At 37.4% G+C, this 26,685-nt stretch overlaps 1 pseudogene; it reads right to left on the bottom strand.

The window, feature by feature from the left end:
• Positions 1-14,611: 14,611 nt before the first annotated feature.
• Positions 14,612-18,182, bottom strand: LOC124975171 (tyrosine-protein phosphatase non-receptor type 12-like; annotated as a pseudogene).
• Between the last annotated feature and the right edge of the window lie 8,503 nt (positions 18,183-26,685).

Raw genomic sequence — 26,685 nt, 5'->3', positions numbered from 1 at the left:
AATGACATCCTAAATAATATACTTTTAATAAGCTGTGATAAGAAGCTGATTTATTCTGAAAGAAATATAAAAGATATTTATGAAGAAAACTTGTATTTGATTCGAGGAAGACTCATAATGTTCACTTGGAAAAATAAACAGTAATTTCAAAAACGTTAAAAATATCTTCCATGAAGGTGGGTTAGTCCTATAATACATACCTTGTCATATTATTGAGGTACAAATTTCAAAAAAGGGCAAAAATGATAATACAAAATCCAAGAAGGTAGAGAGCCCCCAGAGAGTGTTGTGCTCCCAGGGAACACAAGTGTTTGTTTACTGTCTAATTGCTAAATCTCAGTAGTTGATGTGAATTAGTGGTGTGTGTTAGAAATAAATAGCAATTATGTGAAGCTACACAGATTTAGGATTGTCTGTTGTAAGAGTTACCCTAACTTGACAAATATAACACATGATTTGTGTCCTAATGATCTGCCATAGTTGTAGTCCAGAATTTGCTGAGGAAGATAAGATTGTAAATGGTGAAAGAAAATTTAGTTCCTCAAGTTTCTTTACTATGGATCTCTGATGGGCACAAGACCTGCCAGTGATTGTCATCAAGTCATTCTTGTTTGAAATTGAATGAGTTCACATACTCCAAAGATGTATGAAAATCTGTGGAGATGATAGAAGCAGAAGGGTTTCCTTGTGATTGTTAACTTGGTAGTTTTTATAGGTTCTTATTCATATGAACTGTTTCACCTGTCTCTAACTAAATCATATGAAAACAAAACTTATTTTACTCTGCAAAGAAACTTTTGGAGATAAAATGCCTGGAGATTAGTGAGTCTATTAGCTGAACTTCATGTATTTGTTTTATTTTAAGTAAAAGTTTTCCTCTTCAATGTTCTTTATTGACATTTTATGATTTTTTTAGATTCTGATTTTGACCCAGTTATTTATTTTCATTTTAAAGCAGCTCTCAACTCCTGCTTTACAAACATTACAAAACTCTTAAGCAAAACACATGAAGTCATATATAAATACCAATCATCTGCAATTTAGAAGCAATAAATGTTTATTTCATATGAATAAAATAGAAATGTAGATATTTTTTCATGTTATATGGTATATCTTATTTTCACCTATCAACTCCCTAGTGAAAGCAAACTTTATGATTTACATACTGTATTTACCTCAACAGGTTTTAGGGTGAGTAGAGTTATTATTAAGTAAATCTCAATAATAATCTCCAATAATGACTGTGATATGCACTTCTGCCATCATGGAAAGGTTCTGAGGCAGTGTTGTCCACCATGGTGGCTTCTAGCTACATGTGGCTATTAAGAATTTGAACTGTGGATGACAAAACTTAATTGAGATTTTTATTTTACTGAATTTTAAATAAGCTAAATTTAAATGGCCACAGGTGGCCAGTGAGTAGTACAATTGTAGAGTGGCCTCTCCTTAGCAGTCAGCAGTATCTGGGATGACACAGTATAGAAGTCAAATTCTCTTCTTCTTTACTTGTCAAACAATGCCAAAAAAAAGGACAGATTCAAAGATGTATCCTCATTTTGTTAAGTTTTCTCAAAATGGGAGAAAATTTCATGCAGAGCCAAAAATAAAATCATTGACTTTGTTGGATTTTAGAAAAAGATGTATGCTTGCTCTACTATTTGTGAAAGTATTAACACATTTTTCCTGGCCCTTTTTATGTTTCTGTGTTGTTACATAGAATGCTGGCTTTTCCTTTCTGACAAATTTCTTGTTCTTTTTGTATAAAGCAACTACATATATTAAAAAGAACCAGCAATATCAATATTTGTTCAAGCATCAATATTTGTTCTGATTTCCTTTTGTCTTAGGTCTTACAATATCCAGTCAAAAAAAATGATTTAAGTTACTTAGGTTAATTGCTTTCTTCCTCACTTGTCAGTGTGATACTGTGGTTTATCAGTGATAGAATTAGGTTCATTTGTTATTGTTTATATGCCTTTTTGGTCATCCCTGTATCCCACTGATCTTTATTTAGGATCAACACAGATCATTTAAGAGTTAACATAGATGAGCTGTGCACTTTATGTTGCATGGCTATGGATTTTAACAAAGGTACAGGACAATGTATCTACTATCAAGTCAATGGATATAATGGTTCCATCACTATAAAATTCCACTGGGCTTTGCTTCTGTCATCACTCCCTCCCCAGGCCCCATGTCCTGATAATCACTGCTCTGCTCCCCATGACTAGCATTTCCATGTTCAGAATGTGTATAAGTGGAATCATGGAATAGATCACATTCAATGTCTTGATTTTTTTCACATAGTAAAATGAATTTAAGATTCATCTATGTTGCATGAATCAATAGTTCATTCTTTTCATCATGAGTATTTCATTGTGTGGATATCTCAGTATCCTAATTCATTCACCTGATGATTGACATCTGTACTGCTTTCATTATTTTTGAAATTATGAAAGAATTTGGTTAAACTTCTCTGGGAACTAGTAACTTTTATTAATTCACAAAATGAAACTGACGCAGAGCTTATTTACCCCTGCTTTCACCCATGGGGCCATGTTGGTCATCAGAAATATCTGCAAGAAGGAAGACAAAGAGAAATGTGTCTTGATCTTACATGTTTCTTTTCCCCAAGGAAGAAAGCAAATGTTTCTAGAAAACTGGACATAGAAAAAATTAGGAATTTAATCAAAATCACTCACTACTCATTGTACTGAAGGCCATATCAAAGTGTGAAGGTTGAATATTCCTTGGTAAATGATGGAAAAAGCATTTAGGAGTTTGATGGACAGAGAGAACAAGACTTAGAGGTGATCTTGAGAACTGGGCTGCAGGCATGTCTTGGTCAATCTTCATATTATTTCTCTCTTTTAGAGAAACTTTTCTGAAATGTTTCTTATCTCTTCAAAATAAAATGTGCTGTCCCAGAAGTTGATTCTAGCCAGATTTTCTTGAATTAATTTTGGATACTGGGTAATGAGAAGTAAAAAGTTACAGTAAGAAATGCTATAGGCCATTATTGCCATTAAAAGCAATAATGGAAGACAATATAGGATCATTACAGATAGGATCTTAAATTAAAATTACATCTAAATTCTTGACTCAGTTATGTTGATATAATTTAATAAACAACTGAGAAGTCTTCAGAGAGTTGTAGTGAATGAGATTCTGCAAATTAAATATAAATTGAACATGTTAACAAATTTATTTAATATGTACCCATAGGCTATGCTGTATTAAATGAGTAAGAATGGAAAATGTTTTCCATTAAAAATCTTAAGAATAGAATTTTGATTTGGCCAATTAGAAAATGAACTGCTTCCCATTTAAGTAAACACTTAAAAAAACAAACTTAGAAAAGTTTCATGTCATCTCCCCTAAAGGAGGCATCAGCTCAGACATCTGTGTGACATGAACTTCATTTTCCAAATCACTTCTTTTTGCTTTGTACCTTGCTGCAACTTCTGGAGCACCCTCTAGTTCCCCATGTTAAACCTCAGAGCCATCTTTGACCTATGCATCTCTTGCCTGCTCATTATATCCCAGTCACACACCTATTTACCACTACTTATCAGTTGCTCTTGCACATGGTTATTTTGCTGTGTATGGTTGGCAATTTAAAAGTCAATCAGACCAGGCATGATTATGCTTGTCTGTAATTCCAGTGACTCAAGAGGCTGAGACAAGGAGGATCACAAATTCAAAGCCAGGCTTAGCATCTTAGCAAGGCCCTAAACAACTCAGCAAGACTCTGTCTCTAAATAAAAATTTAAAAATGACTGGGAATATGGCAGTGGTTAAGTGCCCCTGGGTTCAATCCCAGGTAAAAAATAAATAAATAAAATAAAAAGGACCACTCTGTTTCCCTCTCCTTGTCTATAGAATAGTTAAAATAGCTGCTCCAGATTATTGGCTTTTTTCATATAGAATAGCACCTAACACATAACAAGACCTCAATAAATGTGACCATTTATGGTTATTAAAATCAGTACTGTTTGGTTTTATTCTGTACCAATTTCCACAATTTTACATTCAAAGAAATCACATGCAATATTGAATTATATTAATTATGTTATATATATTTTTCTATGTAAACAAATGGGATACATGTTGTTTCTCTGTTTGAACATGGAGTCAAGGAATACCATTTGTGTAATCATAAATTTACATAGGATAATGATGTTTGATTCATTCTGTTATTTTTTTCCTTCACCCCACCCCTCCTACCCCTCATTTCCCTTTATACAGTCCTTCCTTCCTCCATTCTTGCCCCCCTCCTTAATCCTAACCCTAAACCTAACCCTAACCCTAACACTAACACCTCCCACCAGCCATTATATGTCATCATCCACTGATCAGCGAGATCATTCGTCCTTTGGTTTTTTGAGATTGGCTTATCTCACTTAGCATGATATTCTCCAATTTCATCCATTTGACTGAAAATGCCATAATTTTATCATTCTTTATGCCAGAGTAATATTCCATTGTATACATATGCCACAGTTTCTTTATCCATTCATCAATTAAAGGACATATAGGTTGGTTCCACAATCTGGCTACGGTGAATTGAGCAGCATTGAACATTGATGTGGCTGTATTCCAGTAGTATGCTGATTTTAAGTCTTTTGGGTATAGGCCAAGGAGTGGGATAGCTGGGTCAAATGGTGGGTCCATTCCAAGATATCTGAGGAATCTCCATACTGCTTTCCAGAGTGGCTGCACTAATTTGCAACCCCACCAGCAATGTATGAGTGTACCTTTTTCCCCACATCCTCGCCAACACCTATTGTTGCTTGTGTTCTTGATAATCGCCATTCTAAATGAGGTGAGATGGAATCTTAGGGTAGTTTTGATTTGCATTTCTCTTATTACTAGAGATGCTGAACATTTTTTCATATATCTGTTGATTGCTTGTAGTTCTTCTTCTGTGAAGTGTCTGTTCATTTCCTCAGCCCATTTGTTGATTGGATTATTTGTATTCTTGGTGTAGAGTTTTTTGAATTCTTTATATATTCTGGAAATTAGTGCTCTGTCTGAAGTATGTGTGGCAAAGATATGCTCCCACTTTGTACTGAGATTTTCCTATGCTGAGAGAAAGATTTTTAGATTGAATCTATCCCAGTTGTTGATTCTTGCTTTTATTTCTTGTGCTATGGGAGTCCTGTTAAGGAAGTCTGATCCTAAGCCAACAAGTTGAAGATTTGGACCTACTTTTTCTTCTATAAGATGCAGGGTCTCTGGTCTGATTCCAAGGTCCTTGATCCATTTTGAGTTTTGTGCAGGGTGAGAGTTAGGGGTTTAGTTTCATTCTGTTGCATATGGATTTCGAGTTTTCCCAGCACCATTTGTTGAAGAGGCTATATTTTCTCCATTGCATATTTTTGGCCCCTTTGCCAAGTATGAGAAAATTGTATTTATTTGGGTTTGTGTCCATGTCCTCTATTCTGTACCATTGATCTACTGTCTATTTTGGTACCAATACCATGCTGTTTTTGTTACTATTGCTTTGTAGTAGACTTGAAGATCTGCTATTGCGATACCCCCTGCTTCGCTCTTTCTACTGAGGATTGCTTTAGCTATTCTGGGTTTCTTATTCTTCCAGATGAATTTCATAATTGCTTGCTCTATTTCTGTAAGGTACATCATGGGGATTTTAATTGGAATTGCATTGAATCTGTATAGCACTTTAGGTAGTATGGCCATTTTGACAATATTAATTCTGCCTATCCAAGAACATGGGAGATCTTTCCATCTTCTAAGGTTTTCTTTAATTTCTTTCTTTAGTGTTCTGTAGTTCTCCTTGTAGAGGTCTTCCACCTCTTTTGTGAGATTGATTCCCAAATATTTTACTTTTTTTGATCCTATTGTGAATGGGGTAGTTTCCCTAACTTCTCTTTCTGATGATTCATCACTTATGTATAAAAATTCATTGCATTTATGAGCATTGATCTTGTAACCTGCTACTTTACTGAATTCACTTATGAGTTCTAAAAGTTTTCTGGTGGAATTTCCGGGATCCTCTAAATATATAATCATGTCATCAGCAAACAGGGATAGTTTGAGTTCTTTTTTCCAATTCGTATCCCTTTAATTTCTTTGGTTTGTCTAATTGCTCTGGCTAGAGTTTCAAGGACGATGTTGAATAGAAGTGGTGAAAGGGGGCATCCCTGCCTTGTTCCAGTTTTTAGGGGGAATGCTTTCAGTTTTTCACCATTTAGAATGATATTGGCCATGGGCTTAGTGTAGATGGCCTTTACAATGTTAAGGAATGTTCCTACTATCCCAATTTTTTCTAGTGTTTTGAGCATGAAGGGATGCTGTATTTTATCAAATGCTTTTTCTGCATCTATAGAAATAATCATGTGATTCTTAACTTTAAGTCTGTTGATATGGTGAATGACATTTATTGATTTCTGGATGTTGAACCAACCTTGCATCCCTGGGATAAAACCCACTTGATCGTGGTGCACTATCTTTTTAATATACTTTTAGATGCGATTTGCTAAAATTTAGTTGAGAATTTTTGCGTCAATGTTCATTAAGGATATTGGTCTGAAATTTTCTTTCCTCGATGTGTCTCTGTCTGGTTTAGGTATCAGGGTGATATTGGCTTATAGAATGAGTTTGGGAGGGTTCCCTCCTCTTCTATTTCATGGAATACCTTGAGGAGGATTGCAATGAACTCTTCTTTAAAGGTTTTGTAGAACTCGACTGAGAACCCATCTGGTCCCAGACTTTTCTTTGTTGGTAGGCTTTGGATGACCTCTTCTATTTCATTGCTTGAAATTGATTTATTTAAGTTGTGTATAACCTCCTCATTCAGTTTAGGTAATTCGTATGTCTCTAGAAACTTGTTGATGTCTTCGAGGTTTTCTGTTTTGTTGTAATATAGATTTTAAAAATAGCTTCTAATTATGTTTTGTATTTCAATCGTGTCTTTTGTGATATTTCCTTGTTCATTCTGAATTTTGTAATTTGAGTTTTCTCCCTCTTTCTCTTTGTTAGTGTGGCTAAGGGTTTATCAATTTTGTTATTTTTTCAAAGAACCAACTATTTATTTTGTTAATTTTTCCAATTGTTTCTTTTGTTTCAATTTCATTGATTTCAGCTCTGATTTTAACTATTTCCTGTCTTCTAATACTTTTGGTATTGTTCTGCTCTTCTTTTTCTAGGGCTTTGAGTTGTAGTGTTAGGTCGTTTATTTGTTGATTTCTACTTCTTTTGTTGAATGCACCCCATGAAATAAATCTTCCTCTAAGTACTGCTTTCAGAGTGTCCCAGAGATTTTGATATGATGTGTCTTTGTACTCGTTTACTTCTAAGAATTTTTTTATTTCCCTCCTGATGTCTTCTGTTATCCATTCATCATATAATAGTGTATTATTTAATCTCCAGGTATTGGAGAAGTTTCATTTTTTATTCTGTCATTTATTTCTAATTTCAATCCATTATGATCTGATAGAATACAAGGTAGTATCTCTATCTTCTGGTATTTGCTAACAGTACCTTTGTGGCATAAAATATGGTCTATTTTCGAGAAGGATCCATGTGCTGCTGAGAAGAAAGTGTACTCGCTCTTTGTTGCATGGTATATTCTATATATGTCCGTTAAGTCTAAATTGTTGATTGTGTTATTGAGATCTATGGTTTCTTTATTCAATTTTTGTTTGGAGGATCTATCCAGTGGTGAGAGAGGTGTGTTAAAATCGCCTAGTATTATTGTATTTTGGTCTATTTGATTTCTGGAATTAAGAAGGATTTGTTTGATGTACATGGATGAGCCAATGTTCTGGGCATAGATATTTATGATTTTTATGTCTTGCTGATTTATGCTACCCTTAAGCAGTATGTAATGTCCTTCTTTATCCCTTCTGACTAGTTTTGGCTTGATGTCCACATTATCTGAAATGAGGATGGATACTCCAGCTTTTTGCTGTGTCCATGTGCATGGTATGTTTTGTCCCATCCTTTCATCTTTAGTCTATGGGTATCTCTTTCTATGAGATGAGTCTCTTGCAGGCAGCATATGTTTGGATTTTTCTTTTTATTCCAATCTGCCACTCTATGTCTGTTGATTGATGAGTTCAGGCCATTAACTTTCAGGGTTATTATTGTGATATGATTTGTATTCCCAGTCATTTGACTCATATTTGTTTTTTGACATGATTTGTTTTCTCCTTTATTTGGCTATTCCTTTAGGCTAGTTTCTCCCGTTGCTGATTTGCATTGTTGTTTTTCATCTCTTCCTCATGGAATATTTCGCTGAAAATGTTCTGTAATGCCGGCTTTCTTTTTGTAAATCCCTTTAGCTTTTGTTTATCATGGAAGGATCTTATTTCATCGTCAAATCTGAAATTAAGTTTTGCTGGGTATAAGATTCTTGGTTGGCATCTGTTTTCTTTCAGGGTTGGTAAATGTTGTTCTAGGCCCTTCTATCTTTTAGGGTCTGGATTGAAAAATCTGCTGATATTCTTATTGGTTTCCCCCTGAATGTAATTTGATTCTTTTCTCTTGCAGCCTTTGAAATTCTGTCTTTATTTTGTATGTTAGGTATTTTCATAATAATGTGCCTTGGTGTGGGTCTATTGTAATTTTGTATATTTGGAGTCCTATAAGCCTCTTGTACTTGGTTTTCCATTTCATTCTTCAGATTTGGGAAATTTTCTGATATTATTTCATTGAATAGATTGTTTATTCCTTTGGTTTGTTTCTCTAAGCCTTCCTCAATCCCAATAATTCTTAAATTTGGCCTTTTCATGATATCTCATAATTCTTGTAGATTCTGTTCATGATTTCTTACCATCTTCTCTGTTCGGTCAACTTTGTTTTCAAGGTTAAATATTTTGTCTTCACTGTCTGAGGTTCTGTCTTCCAGGTGTTCTATCCTATTGGTTATGCTTTCTATGGAGTTTTTAACTTGGTTTATTGTTTCCTTCATTTCAAGGATTTCTATTTGTTTGTTTTTTTTTTCAGTATCTCTAACTCTTTTTTGAAATGATCTTTTGCTTCCCGTAGTTGGTCTTTTAACTGTTGATTGGTGCGATCATTTAATGCCTGCATTTGCTCTTTCATCTCCTCCTTCAATGCCTGCCTTTGCTCTTTCATCTCCTCATTTGCTTCCCTGATTGTTTTAATTATGTACATTCTGAACTCCCTTTCTGACATTTCTTCTGCTGTGCTGTCATTGGGTTTTATTGATATTGTATCTAGGTTTGTTTGGGACATTTTCTTCCCTTGTTTTCTCATATTGGTCAGATATCAGTGGGACTCTGAGATATTGCAGATTTCCTCTATTGGCTTATAGTGTCCCTGTAGATTTCCAGTATATCACCTCCCTGTCTTCAGTAGCCTGAAGTCTTGGAGGAACTTGATAATGCAGTGCTTCCAAATAAAGCTGCCCCAAACCCGCTACTGGTTCCAGGGCTTGGAGCTGGCACTCTGTAGAAAGGTTCTCACTGGGGAACCTGCTCTGAGAAGCTGGTCGTGGAAGGAACCCACCGCCTGAGGGAGCAGGGCTGCCCTGGGAAGACTCTAGCTTCCCTGCCCTGCTCTGAGTAGTCGTCCCTGTCTGGGCCTGCCGCCCGGGCCGAGCTCAGCCAGGTGGGTGAGACTCACCCCATGGCTCTATGTTAGTCCGAGTCTCTCAATGCCTCCCCTTCTTGATTCCTGGGTTCTGGAGCAACAGGAGATGCAGTCACCCTCTAGTCTGCCATCTTAGATCCTGTTATATATTATTGATTATATGAATTATAACATAGATGATCTTCTGGTAGGTAATCTATATAACTTGCATCCAACCGATGTTGAAAATTTTTTAAAAAATTTAATAGCAGGCACATCTTTATACTACAAGATATGTATTTATTCTAAATATTCATTTTGTATATTAAGTTCCAATATTTTTCTTCATGGGAAAGGGAACCCATGATGTCTTGGTGAAGACTTTCCTCTCAAATGTGCACTTGAAAGTTGATTGATTTAAAACGTCCATTCTGATAATTGAGTAAATGTCAGTACTGATCCCAGAAACTGATATGGAGTTGCCCACAGGCAGCAAAACTCACAAATGAACTGTTGTTGGTGAGACCCGGGGTTCAGGGTTACGCCACATGCATCCAAGATGGCGACTGGCAGAGAGCCAAAGGGCGTGCTGAATGCACCTTGAGAAAAACAGGAAGCGTTTACCATTGGCTATATGATAATTAGTTCAACTGCTTAGCGCGTGGACAGATATATCTTACATGTATGCTTGAGCTCGTGATCGCTTGACCTTTAATAGGATTGGATGGACATATCTTGTTACAATTGCTTATGCATGAGACTGTTTATATATTGATGATGTTATCCGAATAAAGCGGAAGCTGCTTCATGAACTTCTGAAGTGTATGTGTTGTTTGTCCTGCTGGTCGGCGGCAAGCAGCAATGAACTGCACAGATGTATGCCTCATCTATTAATCCCTTATGCCTTTAGTGCAGTGTCACAAACAAAAATAGATAGTAATTGGTGATCAAGGAATGGATCACTTGTAGACAAAAAAGCAACAAGCTGTTTCTTAGGAGCAGCTGCTGAAGAGCCATCTTCATGTATGGAAACCCCCACCTGACTCCTTCAAAGAATGAGTTCATTTGCTCTTTATCCTGGAGTACCAGTATAGAATCAAAAAATGTTAGTTGGGCAGGAAGGAAAGCAATTTTGTAAGTCATCCCTGAGGTACAGATTCACCATGTGGGGAAAGAACCTATCATTTTTCAACCCCTGTCTCCATGTTTAAACCCTCATCTCATTCATTAATAAAGTTATTTCCTGAGAAGAATTGAAGAATCAGAAATCTTTCTCGACAACACAAATGCAAATTTTTGATCCTCAGCATCATTTGTGTAACTGGGAGAACAAAGTAGAATGGGACCACCTAGGGCCATTGATTGTGTCTGATTGTTTTAGCCTGAAACTCCGCAAAACTCAAAAATATAAAAAGAAATGAACATGGAGTTTTTCTAGTTGAACCAGGTGAATAATCTGCATCATCCATGCCCACTCCATGACCACAAGGCAAACTGTAGTCAAATGACTCTGGGAGTCATCCTGAAAAATCACTGACTGAGGAAAAATATTGAGGAAAAAATAAAAAAGGATGATAGGGAGAGTTAGAAGACATTCTGTGCACAGTTCCTGTGTTAGTCAACTTTATGTTACTAAACATATACTCAAGGTAATCCATTTGTCATGATTAAATCTTCTTTTGGCCAGGTGCAGAGGCACACGCCTATAATCCCAGCAATTTAGGAGGCTGAGGCAGGAGGATCACAAGTTCAAAGCCAGCCTCCACAACTTATCAAGGCCCTATGCAACTTAGTAAGACCCTGTCTCACAATAAAAAATAAAAAGGGCTGGGCATGTGGCTCAGTGGTTAAGCACACCTGGGTTCAATTCCTGGTACTGAAAAAAAAATTCTTTTGGCTCACAGTTTCATAGGTTTCTGTCCATAATCCACTGACATCATTGTTTTGGACTGTGATGAGTTAGCACATACTGATGGGAGCAGATGGTGGAACAAAACAGGTCACCTCACGACCTGGAAACAAAGAGAGAGAGAGCGAGCAAGAGACCAGGATCCTATAATCCTTTTCAGAGCATACTCCAAATAAATATCTAAAGACCTCTCAAAAAGTCCCACCTCTTCAAGATTCCATCACTTTCCAAGTATGCCAACTTGGGTACAAAGCTTTTAACATAAGTATCTTTAAAGGGGGTTTTAGTATTCAATTTGTAGCAGTTCCCAAAATATTCTTTCTTATAGGTAAATAAATTGTGCATTACACTCACATAACTCCCACACAAATTCCTCATAGCTAATTGTGGGTTTTATTCATTCATTTATTTATTTATTACCTTTATTCTGGTAATTGTCTGGTAACATTTTCCTTGCTTAACATTTTCCAGCCCACATAGAATATCTCTGATTTCAGTGTTATATGAAACCCTTCTATAGTTCAGTTCTTTCCTAGCTGCCTGACTTCCAACCATTGATATTCTGTTCCCCCATGTGTTTCTGGTCCACATATCCACAATGTAGTTCATGATTCAGGCATTCAAGCTCCCTGATTGCCTTCACACATCAAGACTTTGAAATGATTGAGTAAGATTTAATGGATAAGTTTTAATGGGGGCAATGTGTGCACACAGGCAAATGAGTCTCAAATTGTGTTAAAGATGCATCCCTTAGAGAATCCTTTCAAAACTCTCTTCATGACTGGATCAAGATGGTGGAAATGAGGTAGGCTGCAGGTCTCAACTCCACAGTTTGGAAACAAAGCAGTGAGAGAATCACATAATGGAGAGGTGGGTGAGAGAGGGAATACACTGATTCACAGTACTGAACTACCAGAGCATTGCAGGGACTTGAAAATTCTGGTTACTAGAAATAAACAAACAAAACAGAAAAGAATGTGTTACCCCAGAGGCAGCACCTGCAGCATCAGGGCAAGTCTGGGGGGAGAGGAATAAGACATGGAGAAAGAAGGGGCAAAGCTGACAAGCTTAGTTCAGAAAAAGCAGAAAAGAGAGAAAGACAGAGTTAGTGCAGAAGTTGCAAAGACACATGTCGAGCAAGAAATGTTCTATTCTCTCAATTTGCCAGTGTAGAACTGTGGTGGCAGCCCTTTTGTAGAGACAATATCTCAGCTTACAGTTAGGGAAAGCCTTCCTACCCAGATATAACAACAAATATTATCATAGGGAACACCTTTAAATGAGCCAGCTGAGTAAACTGTGCAGTGGGATCACAGCCTGTGAGGTGAAGACACCCGAACTGCCCCACCTGCTCTGGCTTCTGCAGAGTGAAGTGGAGCAGAATAGAGCACATGACACTACCAAGGAGCACAGCACCTATGGTGTGCTGCACACTTCTGCCCCAGGCCACCACTTTTTGCTTCTGCCAGGAGTTGCAACCCCCATAAAATGGCAGGTACCTCTGCTGTTGGCCACCACCGAATAACCAGTCTTTCTTCGCCACCCCATGCCCCAGTTGCCAGGCTGTCCCATCCCTCTGCCGCTGCACTCTGTGCACTGAAACTCACAGTTGTTTTGACAACCTCAAGCATATACTGCATTTCTATAGGCAAGTTCACAAGACTGTAGTCCCAGGCAGAGAGAGACCTGTCCACTATTGTGCAATTAAGGGTCATTTCCTCTGCCCTTCCTGAGAGTTACTAGGTGTCAGTCATGCTGAGGGAGTGCAGAACCCAACTAGGTTCATTCCAGAAGTGGGGAGACTGAGGTCTGTGTACATAGATGTAATGACCTGAGTTCTGCACAGTTCTTTAAGGAGAAAGATGAGCTGAGTGCAGAATAAACTAAATATACAGCTCCTTGTTCCATCATGGGGACAGCTAGTATTGTTACTACCTTTGAGAAACTTGGAGAATAAGCTGAGGAGACATGCGCATTTACTACACCCTCCAGAACCTGACAGAATCCAAATCTGGAAACCCCAGTAAGAAATCTCTCTATCTCAAATAACCTGTCTTGGAATAATTTTATACTCCTTAGTGTTCATTTTCTTTCTGGAATTGTCTACTGTGTTTATTCGATAGGTTCTTCCCCCCAATTATTTGACTTTGCATACTTTAATCCTAATTCATGTATTTTACAAAATGTTTTAATGTCTATCTTTTTTATGTTTAACATTCTTTCTCTCTCTCTCTCTTCCCACCCACCCACCTCGTACAGGGAATTGAACCCAGGATTACGGCACCCACTGAATTACTGCATTATATCTCCCACCATCCTTTTCTTCTCCTCCTCCTCCTGTCTATTCTGGTATTATCCACTTCAGTCTCTCCACACCCCCTCCCTTTTTTTGTTTTTGTTTTTTTTAAATGACAGATCAAATATCCTGAAACATACATATATTTTGATAGTCTTCTAATCCCAGTTGAGTTCAAATATTAAAGTAACACACACACAAGATAATTCAATATTGTTCCAAGGCACTTATAGATTCTCCATGACTAGATGAAAACAAGAACAATTAGGATGACAATTAGCATGTAATAAAAAATAATTTTGCTTACAATTTGCAAAATGCATTATTATTGCAGTCTTTGTTTCCTGACAACCTGCAATGCTGGCTGCATGAATCCAGTGATTTTAAATTCAGAAACTATTTTCTAAAACTTCAGAACAAATAATTTACAATTAATTACACAATGATTTAGACCATGCAAAATTTCTTACATCTTCTTTTAATAATATTTTATGACTGCAACTTTATCAAATCATATACCTACTCTCCCTTTACATATACAAAATAATGCATATATGATAAAACAGCAAAAGAGTAGTCCTTCAACTCAATTTATCCTGAAAATATTACCATATTAACAGGTCTACATGCAGTGTGCAACAGGATTAAGAGATAGTAAGGCAATAATACTTGAAGTTACAAAATAAACAATATGTAATACTTTTTCCTAAAGCAGGTAGATGGTCCCAGCAAAGTAATATTATGGTAACAATATACATTGCTGTTAGTCCCACATTTTCAAGATGGAATACTATAAATCTGGCTTTAGTGGCACTTAAATTTTCCAGTACAATTTAAAATGTCTTTTAGTTTCTTGAATCATGTTCATTCTGAAAGTGTTTGGGTTTTCCACATTGATTACCAAAACCAGTCTCTTGGTTTCTGTTGAACTTTCTGCTATTTGAGCTTTCTTGTCACTGAAAGTAGGTGGACATTCTGTACAAGTCTCTGTGTGAATGCCTCCTAATGGATGATCACATTTTCCATTTCCAGAGGTTATCAAGCCTTTAGACTCTTTGTTCAGACCATTCCTGAATTTGAAGTTCATTTCATTCTTCTCTTATAAATGTATTATGTTCACTTGCCAATACAAAGATTCAGCAGTTCTTTCAGGTAGGGGTGGTGGTGAATCTTCACTAACATCACCATCTTTTTCCTCACCCAAATGTATATCATTCCTGCCATATCATGTCTAGCAAAGGACATTAGCAATACTTTCCTAGTAGAAATGCTTTCAGTACTAGTGGCAGCAGAAACCGTGGCACTTGTTTAAATATTAGTTTCATTCTTGGGCACAGCACCATCAGATTTCCTTTCATCTGACTCCGAGTCATCAGAGTGAAGAGGATTAGTAAAACTAAGAGGTGCTCTGAATAGAGGTGAACTATTTTGATGATCCACAATATCAAAGGTTTCAACTTGTGCTGTAGGGCTCAGTGTTAAATTCAGTTTTCATAGTTTGACAGTGAATATCTGAGGATTTGCCTTCAGATGAATGAGGTGTGGCATTTTCAGGTCCATGAAATGACCACATTACATGCCCTTGCTTATCAAGAGGAAGGCAGTCTGACCTGGGAAGTGTGTCTAAATTCTTCAGTGATTCTTCTGGTGCAATAACAGAGGAGCTTTGTTCAACTGTACTGCACTACAGTCCACATAAGAATTCGGAGAAATCATCAACTTTTAGATCCCCTGAACTTAACTCCTGTGACTTAGAGATTTTATAAATTATACAAAATAAAGCAGATTTAATTTTATTTGCATGTCTCCTATTCAAGAGTGTGTTCCCAACAAAACTTTTTGGTCCCTCTTGGATAGCAACTTTCTTAATCTCAAAACTTATATTTCACTCCAATTTTTTATCTATTTGTTCAATAGTTGATTCATTTTTTTCCCTGGAAAAATACTGAGGTCTATTGAGTGCTGTTCTGAGGAAGCCTCTTGCAATACTGGCTTTGGGTGGTATCTACCATTGTCCTGCCACACAGTAGTGACTGTTGGAAAAGCTAAAGGGAAACAAGGTGTCAAGATGGGTGGTTGCAGTATTTCTTCCTTAGCACCCCCTTCCACAAGGCAACTATGAGTCCTTGGTGGTTTTGAAGGAGGAGAATCTTATTTTTCCATTATCTATGGAGCAGACCATACTTTCAGAGCTAATTTCATTCCCTTCCTCAGCAATTTTCTGGGTTTCATGAATTACATATACCCGTAGTTGTTTTTTAAACAGTTGGGTGATAGCTCTATGAACAAGCTCATATTGCTCCTTTGTACTGCAGAGTGCCTTTGAGTTGTCATTTCTTGTATTAAATTAAATACATTAAATTCTTCTAGTATTATCCCAGCTTTAAGTAAATTCCACATATAATCTGTGGCACAAATGGCACCTGTTCTTCCACAACCTGCACTGCAATGGATTCATACAGGAACATCTTCATGCTCTTGGTATTTCCTCAGTAAGCTTATCATATTCAGAATATAATCAAATGATGAAGGAACATCATGGACTGGTCAGTTCACATAATGAAACTGATACAGCTTAAAGATTCATTTTGAAATTCAAAAAACAGTGTCCTAATGAAGTAGTCTGTCCTTGCTTGTTTATCTTCACAAGAAATTTTGAATGGTACTAATGTTGTAGGGTCTTCACACAAAGGCCAGTAGCGCTCACATTTTTTCCTTCCCATATCAAAATCTGGACAGGTTATTACAATGATTACAACATTGCACTCCCATTCATCCAAGAATTAATCACTGTATTTGCTAAAGGTCCTTGTGTCACCACACAAGGTTTTGGCCCACAGACACCCTTAATAAAATTTACAATGATATAGTCTGAATCTTGAGAAAGGAGTCTTTAAGGTCAACTTAGCTCTAATAGAATGGCGGTATGTCCTTCTATCAGTTATTTTTTAACATTTTCTTCTTTTTCTCCAGTAGCTGTGGGATAAATCTTTTCTGTTCTATATTTGGAACCTAATCTTCTTAATCACAACATTCCTTTGTCGCCTAGTGAAGCTGTCACTGTAATCACAACTACTTGGGAGGGCTGAGGCAGAAGCATTGGGAATTGGAGGGTGGCCTGAGTCACATGAAATCCTGGGTGAAGTTGTCCTCCGCAATGTGGTTCAGATTCTTCATGGTCAGGACCCTTTAGATTAATTTCTTCAGGATCTCTACTTGCTCCAACCTCCTGCATTCCCCAGGCTGTTGTGGCTGGCCTTGGCGCCACCTGCTCAGGGTCCACAAACCGCGCTGGGTTCTCCCAGCTCACTCCGCCTAGCCTGTCCCTCCCTCCCGAACCCCGCCCACCCTCCACTCCCTACTCCTCCCCACCGCCCCTATGGCAGCTGTGGCTGCACCCCGCCCGGGTTTCCGGACCCTGCAACTTCCAGGAGCAGCCAGCCGCTCTCCCACAGTATGAGGTGAGGTGAGCTCCTGGGGCTAGCGCCAACCCCAAACCGCAGCTTCCTCCAACCTCCTTCCCGCCACCTTCCCTCTCCTCCCCGTCCCCTCTCCCCGCCTCCCCTCTCCCCGTCCTCTTCCTCCTCCCTCCCCCTCCTCCTCCCTCCCCCTTCTCCTCCTCCCTCCTCCTCCTCTTCCAGCCTAGGCCGCCGCCTCTTTGGAGCGCGGCTCTCCTTTTGACCTGCTGCGTCCCTCGTTCTTTCTCAACTCCTCCACCAATGAGCCTCTGCCGCCCCCGCCTCCTCTCAGCCACTCTCTGCCTCTTTCTCCCTCTCTCTCTACCCTTCTTTATTCATTTATTTTTGCTTCCTCTTATTTCTTTTAAAACCCTATATAGTTTAATAGTAATACTTAGGATCAAACAAAAATGAGAACTTAGGCAAGAGAAAGAAATAACAGGTCTATAATTAGGAATGGAAAAATTCAAATTATTCCTATTTGCAGATAATATGATCTTATGCTTACAAAACCCTAACGTTTCCCCCACAAGACTTATAGATGTGATAAAAAAAATTCTGTAAAGTATCAATATAAAATCAACAACTTTTCTATGCACGAATAGTGAATTTGCTGAGAAATAAATTCAGGAAACCAATTCCAATCACAATAGTTTTTAAAAAATACCTAGGAATAAGGGTAACCAAGAAAGTGAACGACCTCTACATTAAAAATTATAAAACACTAAAGAAAAATAAAAGGAGACACCAGATGAAAAGAGCTCCCATATTTATGGATAGTCAGAATTAATATCATTAAAATGGCCATACTACCAAATGTGATCTACAGATTGAATGCAATACCTATTAAAATACCAATGACACTCTTTGCAGATCTAGAAAAAACAATCCTAAAACTCATATGGAGGAACAAAACTCACAGAATAGCTGAAGCAATGCTGAGAATTGTTGGAGGCATCACAGTACCTGATTTCAAATTATACTACTGAGCCATAGTAACTAAAACTGCATGGTACTGGCATAAAAACAGACACATGGAGCAATGGAACAGAGTAGAAGACACAGAAGCAATCCCACACAGCTATAGTCATCTGACTCTTGACAAAACTGACATAAACCTACATGGAAGAATAGAAAGTCTATTTAACAAGTGGTCCTAGAAAAACTAGATATCCTTATGGATCCATATGGATACAGATCTCTTAGCCTGCACAAAAGGAAACTCTAAAATTAAGTGAAGGCAAAAGTATTAGATCAAAAACTTTGCAACTATTAGAAGAAAAAATTGGGGAAACTCTTTGATATACTGGCACAGGCAAAGATTTCCTGAATAGGACCACTATACCTCAGGAAATATGAGGCAAGAGAAAGAAATAACAGGTCTAACTCAGGAAATATGATGAAGAATCAGTAAATCAGCATCAAATTTAAAAGCTTCTGTACAACAAAGGAAATAATTATCAGAGTGAAGAGACCACCTATAGAATGGGAGAAAATCTTTGGCAGCCACCCTTCAGAAAATAAATATCCCAAATGAATAAAGAAATATAAAAACTCACCATTAAAACAAATAGTTCAATCAATACATGTACAAATGAACTGAACAGGTACTTATCAAAAGAAATACACATTAAAAAATGTCCACCTTTGTTTAGCAATTAAGAAAATGCTAATTAAAACTACACTGAGATTCCCTCTCCTGTTAGAATGGCAAGCAAGAAGAATACAAATAACAATAAATTATGTGGGGAAAAGAAACACTTATACACAGTTGATGAGGACTTAAATTTGTATAGTTACTGTAGAAATGAGTATGGAGCTTCCCCAAAAGGCTAAAAGTAGAACCACCATATGATCAAGTTCTGTCATTCTTTGGTATTTATCCAGAAGAATAAAAGTCAGTAGACTTTAAAAAAATATGCATACAAATGTTTACCACAGCACAATTCACAATTGTCAAGTTATGGAATCAGCCTAGATGTCTGTCAACAAATGAATGGATAAAGAAAATATTATATACAAACACACACACACACACATACACAATGGGGTTTATTCAGTCATAAAGCACAAAATTGTATCATTTGTGGGGAAACTGATGAACCTGGAGAATGTAATTTTGAGTGAAATAAGTCAGACTCAGAAAATATTGTATGTGGAAACTAGAAGGGTTGGTGGAGGTGACACCATGAAAGTAGAAGAGAGACCAAGAGTGTACCAGGAAGAGGATCCGGGAGCAAGGATGGGGGAGGCATTGAGAAGTTAAGTTAATCAAATTGTTTACATAGATACACAAACACACCATTTTGTAAAATAGACATCAATAGGGCAGGGACGGGAAGATGAACCTCTCTTCAAGAGTGAAAAAGTTTCTCCCCCAAACACAAAAAGTTGAAAAAAAAAAAAACCCCTGGCAAACAAAATTGAAGTAATTAAGAGCTCCTGCTTCCTACTGTCACTCCCTTAAATTAGGTGACCATGAACCAGGCTGAGAAGCAGTAGAAATCAGGTTGGGAAGAGCGCTAAAGACCATGGACAGGAGTGCTGGACACTTGCACTGAGGCATTTAGAAGGGTTCTGGTAGATGGTGTGGGGCATTGCAGTGTGTGGACAAGGGGAATAAGCCAATCAAACCATACCTTAGGTGAAAGTTTGCTTTAACAATGCTTAGGATGTACTGGGATGAATTGATAGATTACTGCAGAAGGCTAATTGAAAGGTTGAGGTGGGACACAAAGTTGAATGCAATGTGCAATGGAAGAAATGGACTCGAAAAGAAAGGATTAGAAAAAAGGGAATAAAAAGGGATCTCAGGGAAATAAAAGGGAGACCAACAGAGTAGAGGAAAAGGTTAGAGAAGGAGAGAGAAGAGGACATGAGGAAGTATTGGGGAACAAAGTCTACCAAATTATGCTATGTCCATGTGTGAATATACCATGATGAATCTAGTTTATATATATTAGTATAATGTACTACTACTACCACTACTACTAATAATGATTATAGATAGGAGATCAAGGGAATAGAGCTAGCAGATCAGGTGAGGAAGGAGAGGCGGGAAAGGGAAGGTACTGAGGAATGAGATTGATCAATTTATGATATGTGCATGTATGAATATTGCACAATGAATTCCATTATGTATAGTTATGTACCTATAACAAGGATAATGAATTTTTTAAAAGGAAAGGACTTACAGGGAAGTGGATAAAGAAAGAACTAAATTAATGCAATCAATGAAAATTACCTGAAGAAGTCCCCAAATTTTAAAAACTGAGAAAATAGCCAAAATAAGCAAGTTGAAGCAGCTTCTGGCAGAGGAAAAAAAAGATGAGTTCCAGGGCAAAACACATCTGCAGTGTTCTGTGGGTTTGCCACCACCAAAGAGAAGCCCCAGTAAGAACTAGATGGAAGGGCTTGCCTGAGGTTTGAAATCTTTTTTATATTGTACAGGTGACCTAACTCGAGTTTTCCTTCTCTGGTGGGGACAACGTGTCATCATGCCATTCACACTTGAACAGTTAGAAGGGCCTTGGTAGCAAGGCCCTCCTGTAGGGAGGTGTTGGGTAAGGTTCAGACAGGGCAATAATTGGAGAGAATATTGTCTCTCCTGCAACTGTCACGCATGAGAGCAGCACCTGACTAGAACTCCTGCTCCCTCTTAAAAGTATCTCTAAGTCTTTGGAACCAGGTGGGCTCAGGCTGAGGCTCCTCCAACACTTTGTCCTCAAGTGGTCTATTTGATGTGCTCTGATTGCCCCCTGCTTTAGTCAGCTCATGGTGCTACAACAAACCATAGCCTGGATAGCTGAGGCAACAGACACTTAAACATTTCTCACCTTTCTAGAGCTGGAAGTGGAAGATTGGAAGGCCAGTTATGGTTGGGTTCTGGTGAGAACTTTCACCCCAGATTGTAAACCCAGGCTTTTTTGTGTGTCCTCACATAGTAGAGAGAGAGGGGGGAAGCAGATTCTCTCCTTCAAGAGGACTAAGCTCTTTCATGACAGTTTCATCTCTGTGACCAAATTACCTAACAAAAGCTCCATCTTCCTAATAAACACAATGACTTGGGAGACTAAGCCTTCAAAATATAAATGATGAGGGGGAGACATAAGCATTTAATCCATGGAACCCCAAATATTGGAAATGGAAGGAGATAATCCCATAGACAAGGGATTGAGGAATGGATACACTCAGAATTATGAAGGTTCATGTTTCAATTTGTACTTGTTTACATTTCTCCTGATCAGTGTCTTAGAAGTCAGAACTCAAGGAAAGACTTGGACAGTGACTGGAGTGACTGACATGTCATGCACTGCACACACCCAACACCAAGTAGCAGCACACAGACAGATGGATGCTAGCAACAGGTTTTGAAGGGGAATTGTTCGAAGCTCATAGAAGGCACCTCTTTCTCTACAGGTATGTCCAGGATGTGTTTCCAAGATCCTTTCTGCATGTTGCATTAGATGACTCCCAGTTTGTCTCATGGCTATTGATTTTAATTCTAATATATTTAGCCAAGTTTATACTGAAATATTATTATTCAATGAAATTTATCTGTCTTGAAAATGCCCTCTACAGTTTTAAAACAAATTCCCCTAAGGTTTCTTGTATGACATTTGAAGTATTTTTTTAACAATACATTATTTTGAAATAAATTTAGGTTTGCAGAAAAATTGCAAAGGCAGCACAGAGAATTCCTACATGTTCTTTACCCAGACTTTTCTATGTCACATGATACCATTTTCAATGCAAAGAAATTAACATTTATGCATAACCATTAGCTAAACTGGACTATTCACATTTACTGAGTTTTTCCACTGATGCCTTATTTCTTCTTGTTGTTCCAGTATGCAATACAAGACATCTTGTTGCATTTAGTCACCATGTCTCCTCAAGTTTCTTCAGTCTGAACACTTACCAATTTCTCCAGACCAACTGAATGTGCCCTATCACCGGGACCCAGACCGACTGATTGCACCCGGCCTCCAGGATCCCACAACTACACCAAACACACCGGACCTCCAGGACCTCTGCCGGACCAACTGCATCCCGTCTCCAGGACCTCCAGCTGACCAGGTCCACTCCTGAGCTGCAGCTCCCCATTTGCCAACACATTTTGAAGCCAGAGCGGCCATCTTGGATAATCCTGGAAGCCATAGCTCTGATCTTTGGGTGGGGAAAATCCCATCATGCAACACCTGCTGGAGGCTTGAAGCTCATTGTCAGGTACCTCTCATGCATCAGGCTACTGAACACTGGGAGGTTTCATTAGTATATGACTGTTATACAGATTTTCTTTTTTCTCCTCTTTAAAAAAAATTTAAGTTTTTATTTCTTTACTTTTCCTGCTTTCTTTTCCTTTTGTTTACCTGTTTCCTCAGAGACTCTTTCTCCCTTTTATGCATGCTAACAGCCGATATTCTTTTGATTACACTCTCACACTTTCTATTTTCTAGAACTTCCATATATTCTTTTCTTATCCCATTAACAGCTACATCCTACATCCCTCTGAATCCTCTTTGTCCTCCATTAAAAACTGCAGACCTTATTGCAAAGCTGTTTGCTATACCGAAGATAATATTTGAACTCATTTTGTATATTATGACAATTTTGTTATTGTCCCCATAGGTGCTATTTGGTCTAGGATTGCATAGTGTCTGAATTGGGCACTGCTAACATTGATCTCCCCTTAAAGAAAGGGTTTTGGAAACCTATAGGGCCACTATAAGCCTATAGGGGGAAATCTCCAATACCCCAGATCTGCACTGCTAGAGGGGAAGATACATGAACAACATGAAAAAACAAGGGAAGAAAATGATCCAAACAAATCAAGATTCTATATTCATAGAATTCAATGACAGTATGTTAGAAGAAATGTCAGGAAAGGACTTCAGATTATACATGATTAAGATGATTCGAGAAGTAAAGGATGAGATAAGAGAGCAAATGCAGGCAATGAATGATAATACCAATAAGCTGAAAGAGCACCTGCAGGAAGCAAAAGATCATTTCAACAAAGAGATAGAGATTCTCAAAAAGAACCAAACGGAAATCCTTGAAATGAAGGAGACAATAAACCAAATACAAAATTCAATGGAAAGCATCACCAACAGACTAGACCACTTGGAAGACAGAACCTCAGACAATGAAGATAAAATATTTAATCTTGAAAATGAAGTCATCCAAACAGAGAAGATGGTAAGAAATCATGAACAGAATCTCCAAGAACTATGGGACATCATGAAAAGACCAAATTTAAGAATTATTGGGATTGAGGAAAGCACAGAGATACAAACCAAAGGAATGAACAACCTATTCAATGAAATAATATCAGAAAATTTCCCAAACCTGAAGAATGAAATGGAAAATCAAATACAAGAGGTTTACAGAACACCAAATGCACAGAATCACAACAGATCCACACCAAGGCACATTATAATGAAAATGAATAACATTCAAAATAAAGATAGGATTTTGAAGGCTGCGAGAGAAAAGCATCAGATTATATATAGGAGGAGACCAATACGGATAGCAGTCAACTTCTCAACCCAGACTCTAAAAGCTAGAAGGGCCTGGACCAACATATTTCAAGCTCTGAAAGAACATGGTTGCTAACCAAGAATCCTATACCCAGCACAACTAACCTTCATATTTGAAGATGAAATAAAATCCTTCCATGATAAACAAAAGTTAAAAGAATCTACAAATAGAAAGCCTGCACTTCAGAATGTTCTCAACAAAATATTCCCTGAGGAGGAAATGAAAAACAACAATGTAGGTCAGCAAAGGGAGGAACTACCTTAGAGAAAAACCACTCAAAGGAGAAACCAAGCCAACATAAAAACCAAAAATAAGCCAAATGACTGGGAATACAAATCATTTCTCAATAATAACCCTGAACGTTAATGGCCTAAACTCATCAATCAAAAGACATAGACTGGCAGAATGCATTAAAAAGAAAGACCCAACAATATGCTGCCTGTAAGAGACTCATCTCATAGAAAAAGACATCCACAGACTAAAGGTGAAAGGATGGGAAAAAACCTACCATGCATATGGACTCAGTAAAAAAGGGAGGTTTCCATTCTTATATCAGATAAAGTGGACTTCAAGCTAAAGTTAGTCAGAAGGGATAAACAAGGACATTTCATACTGCTTATGGGAACCATAAATCAGGAAGACATAATGATAGTAAATATTTATGCCACAAACAATGGTGCATCCCTGTACATCAAACAAATCCTTCTCAATTTCAAGAATCACATAGATCACAACACAATAATTCTGGGCAACTTTAACGCACCGCTGTCACCACTAGATAGATCTTCCAAACAAAATCCAACCAAAGAAACCATAGAACTCAATAACACGATCAATAACCCAGACTTAATAGACATATATAGAATATTCCATTCATCAATGAGCAGATACACTTTCTTCTCAGCAGTACATGGAACCTTCTTGAAAATAGACCATATGTTATTCAACAAAGCAGCCGTTAGGAAATGCAAAAAAATAGAGATACTGCCTTGTGTTCTATCAGATCATAATGGACTGAGAGTAGAAATCAATGACAAAATAAAAAAGGAAAATTACTCCAACACTTGGAGACTAAATAATATGCTATTGAATGAAACGTGGATAACAAAAAAATTCAGGGAGGAGATTAAAAAATTCTTATAGGTCAATGAGAACAATGATACAACATATCAAAATCTCTGGGACACTATGAAAGCGGTACTAAGAGGAAAATTAATTGCATGGAGCGCATTCCAGTAAAGAATGAAAAGTCAACAACTAAATGACCTAAAATTACAGCTCAAAGTCCTAGAAAAAGAAGAACAGAATAACAGCAAAAGTAGTAGAAGACAGGAAATCATTAAAATCAGAGTGGAAATGAATGAAATTTAAACAAAAGAAACTATTCAAAAAATTGACAAAACTAAAAGTTGATTCTTTGAGAAAGTAAACAAAATAGACAAACCCTTAGCCACACTAACAAAGAGAAGAAGAGAGAAGACTCAAATTACTAAAATACATGATGGAAAAGGAAATATCACAACAGACACCACTGAGATACAGAACATGATGAGAAGTTACATTGAAAATCTGTATTCCAACAAAATAGAAACTACCAAAGACATTGACAGATTTCTAGAGACATATGCTCCTCCCAAGCTGAACCAGGAGGACATACATGATTTAAACAGATCAATATCAAGCAATGAAATAGAAGAAGCCATTGAAAACCTACCATCCAAGAAAAGCCCAGGACCAGACAGATTCTCAGCCAAGTTCTACAAGACCTTCAAAGACGAACTCATTCCAATACTTCTCAAAGTATTCCAGGAAATAGAAAAGGAGGGTACCCTACCGAACTCATTCTATGAAGCTAATATCACCCTCATACCCAAACCAGGAAAAGACACATCAAGGAAAGAAAATTTTAGACCAATATCCTTGATGAATATAGATGCAAAGATCCTTAACAAGATATTTGCAAACCGTATCCAAAAACATATTAAGAAAATTGTGCACCACGATCAAGTGGGGTTCATTCCTGGAATGCAAGGATGGTTCAACATTCATAAATCAATAAACGTAATCCATCATGTCAATAGACTTAAGGATAAGAATCATATGGTTATTTCAATTGATGCAGAAAAAGCGTTTGACAAAATACAACACCCCTTCATGCTCAAAACACTAGAAAAAATAGGGGTAGTAGGAACATACCTGAACATTGTAAAGGCTATTTATGCTAAGCCCATGGCCAACATCATTCTTAATGGAGAAAAACTGAAACCATTCCCTTTAAAATGGGAACAAGACAGGGATGTCCTCGTTCACCACTTCTATTCAACATTGTCCTCGAAACTCTAGCCAGAGCAATTAAGCAGACTAAAGAAATTAAAAGGATACGAATAGGAAAAGAGGAAGTTAAGCTGTCACTATTTGCAGATGACATTATTCTATATTTAAAGGATCCAAAAACCTCATCCAGAAAACTTCTAGACCTCATCAATGAATTCAGCAGAATAGCAGGCTGTAAAATCAACATGCATAAATCTAAAGCATTTTTATATGCAAGTGACAAAATATCTGAAAGGGAAATGAGGAAAACAACTCCATTTGCAATAGCCTCAAAAAAAATAAAATACTTGGGCATCAATCTAACCAAAGACGTAAAAGATCTATACAATTAAAACTACAAAACATTGAGGAAAGAAATTAATGAAGACCTTAGAAGATGAAAAGATCTCCCATATTCTGGGATAGGCGGAATTAATATTGTCAAAATGGCCATACTACCAAAAGTGCTATACAAATTCGATGCAATTCCAATTAAAATCCCAATGACTTACCTTACAGAAATAGAGCAAGCAATCATGAAATTCATCTGGAAGAATAAGAAACACAGAATAGCTAAAGCAATCCTTAGTAGGAAGAATGAAATA

The sequence above is a fragment of the Sciurus carolinensis genome, unplaced genomic scaffold (assembly GCF_902686445.1).
Source record: "Sciurus carolinensis unplaced genomic scaffold, mSciCar1.2, whole genome shotgun sequence".
NCBI lineage: Eukaryota > Metazoa > Chordata > Mammalia > Rodentia > Sciuridae > Sciurus > Sciurus carolinensis.
Note: the sequence above shows the minus strand (reverse complement) of the source record. Positions and strands in the feature narration are given on the sequence as shown.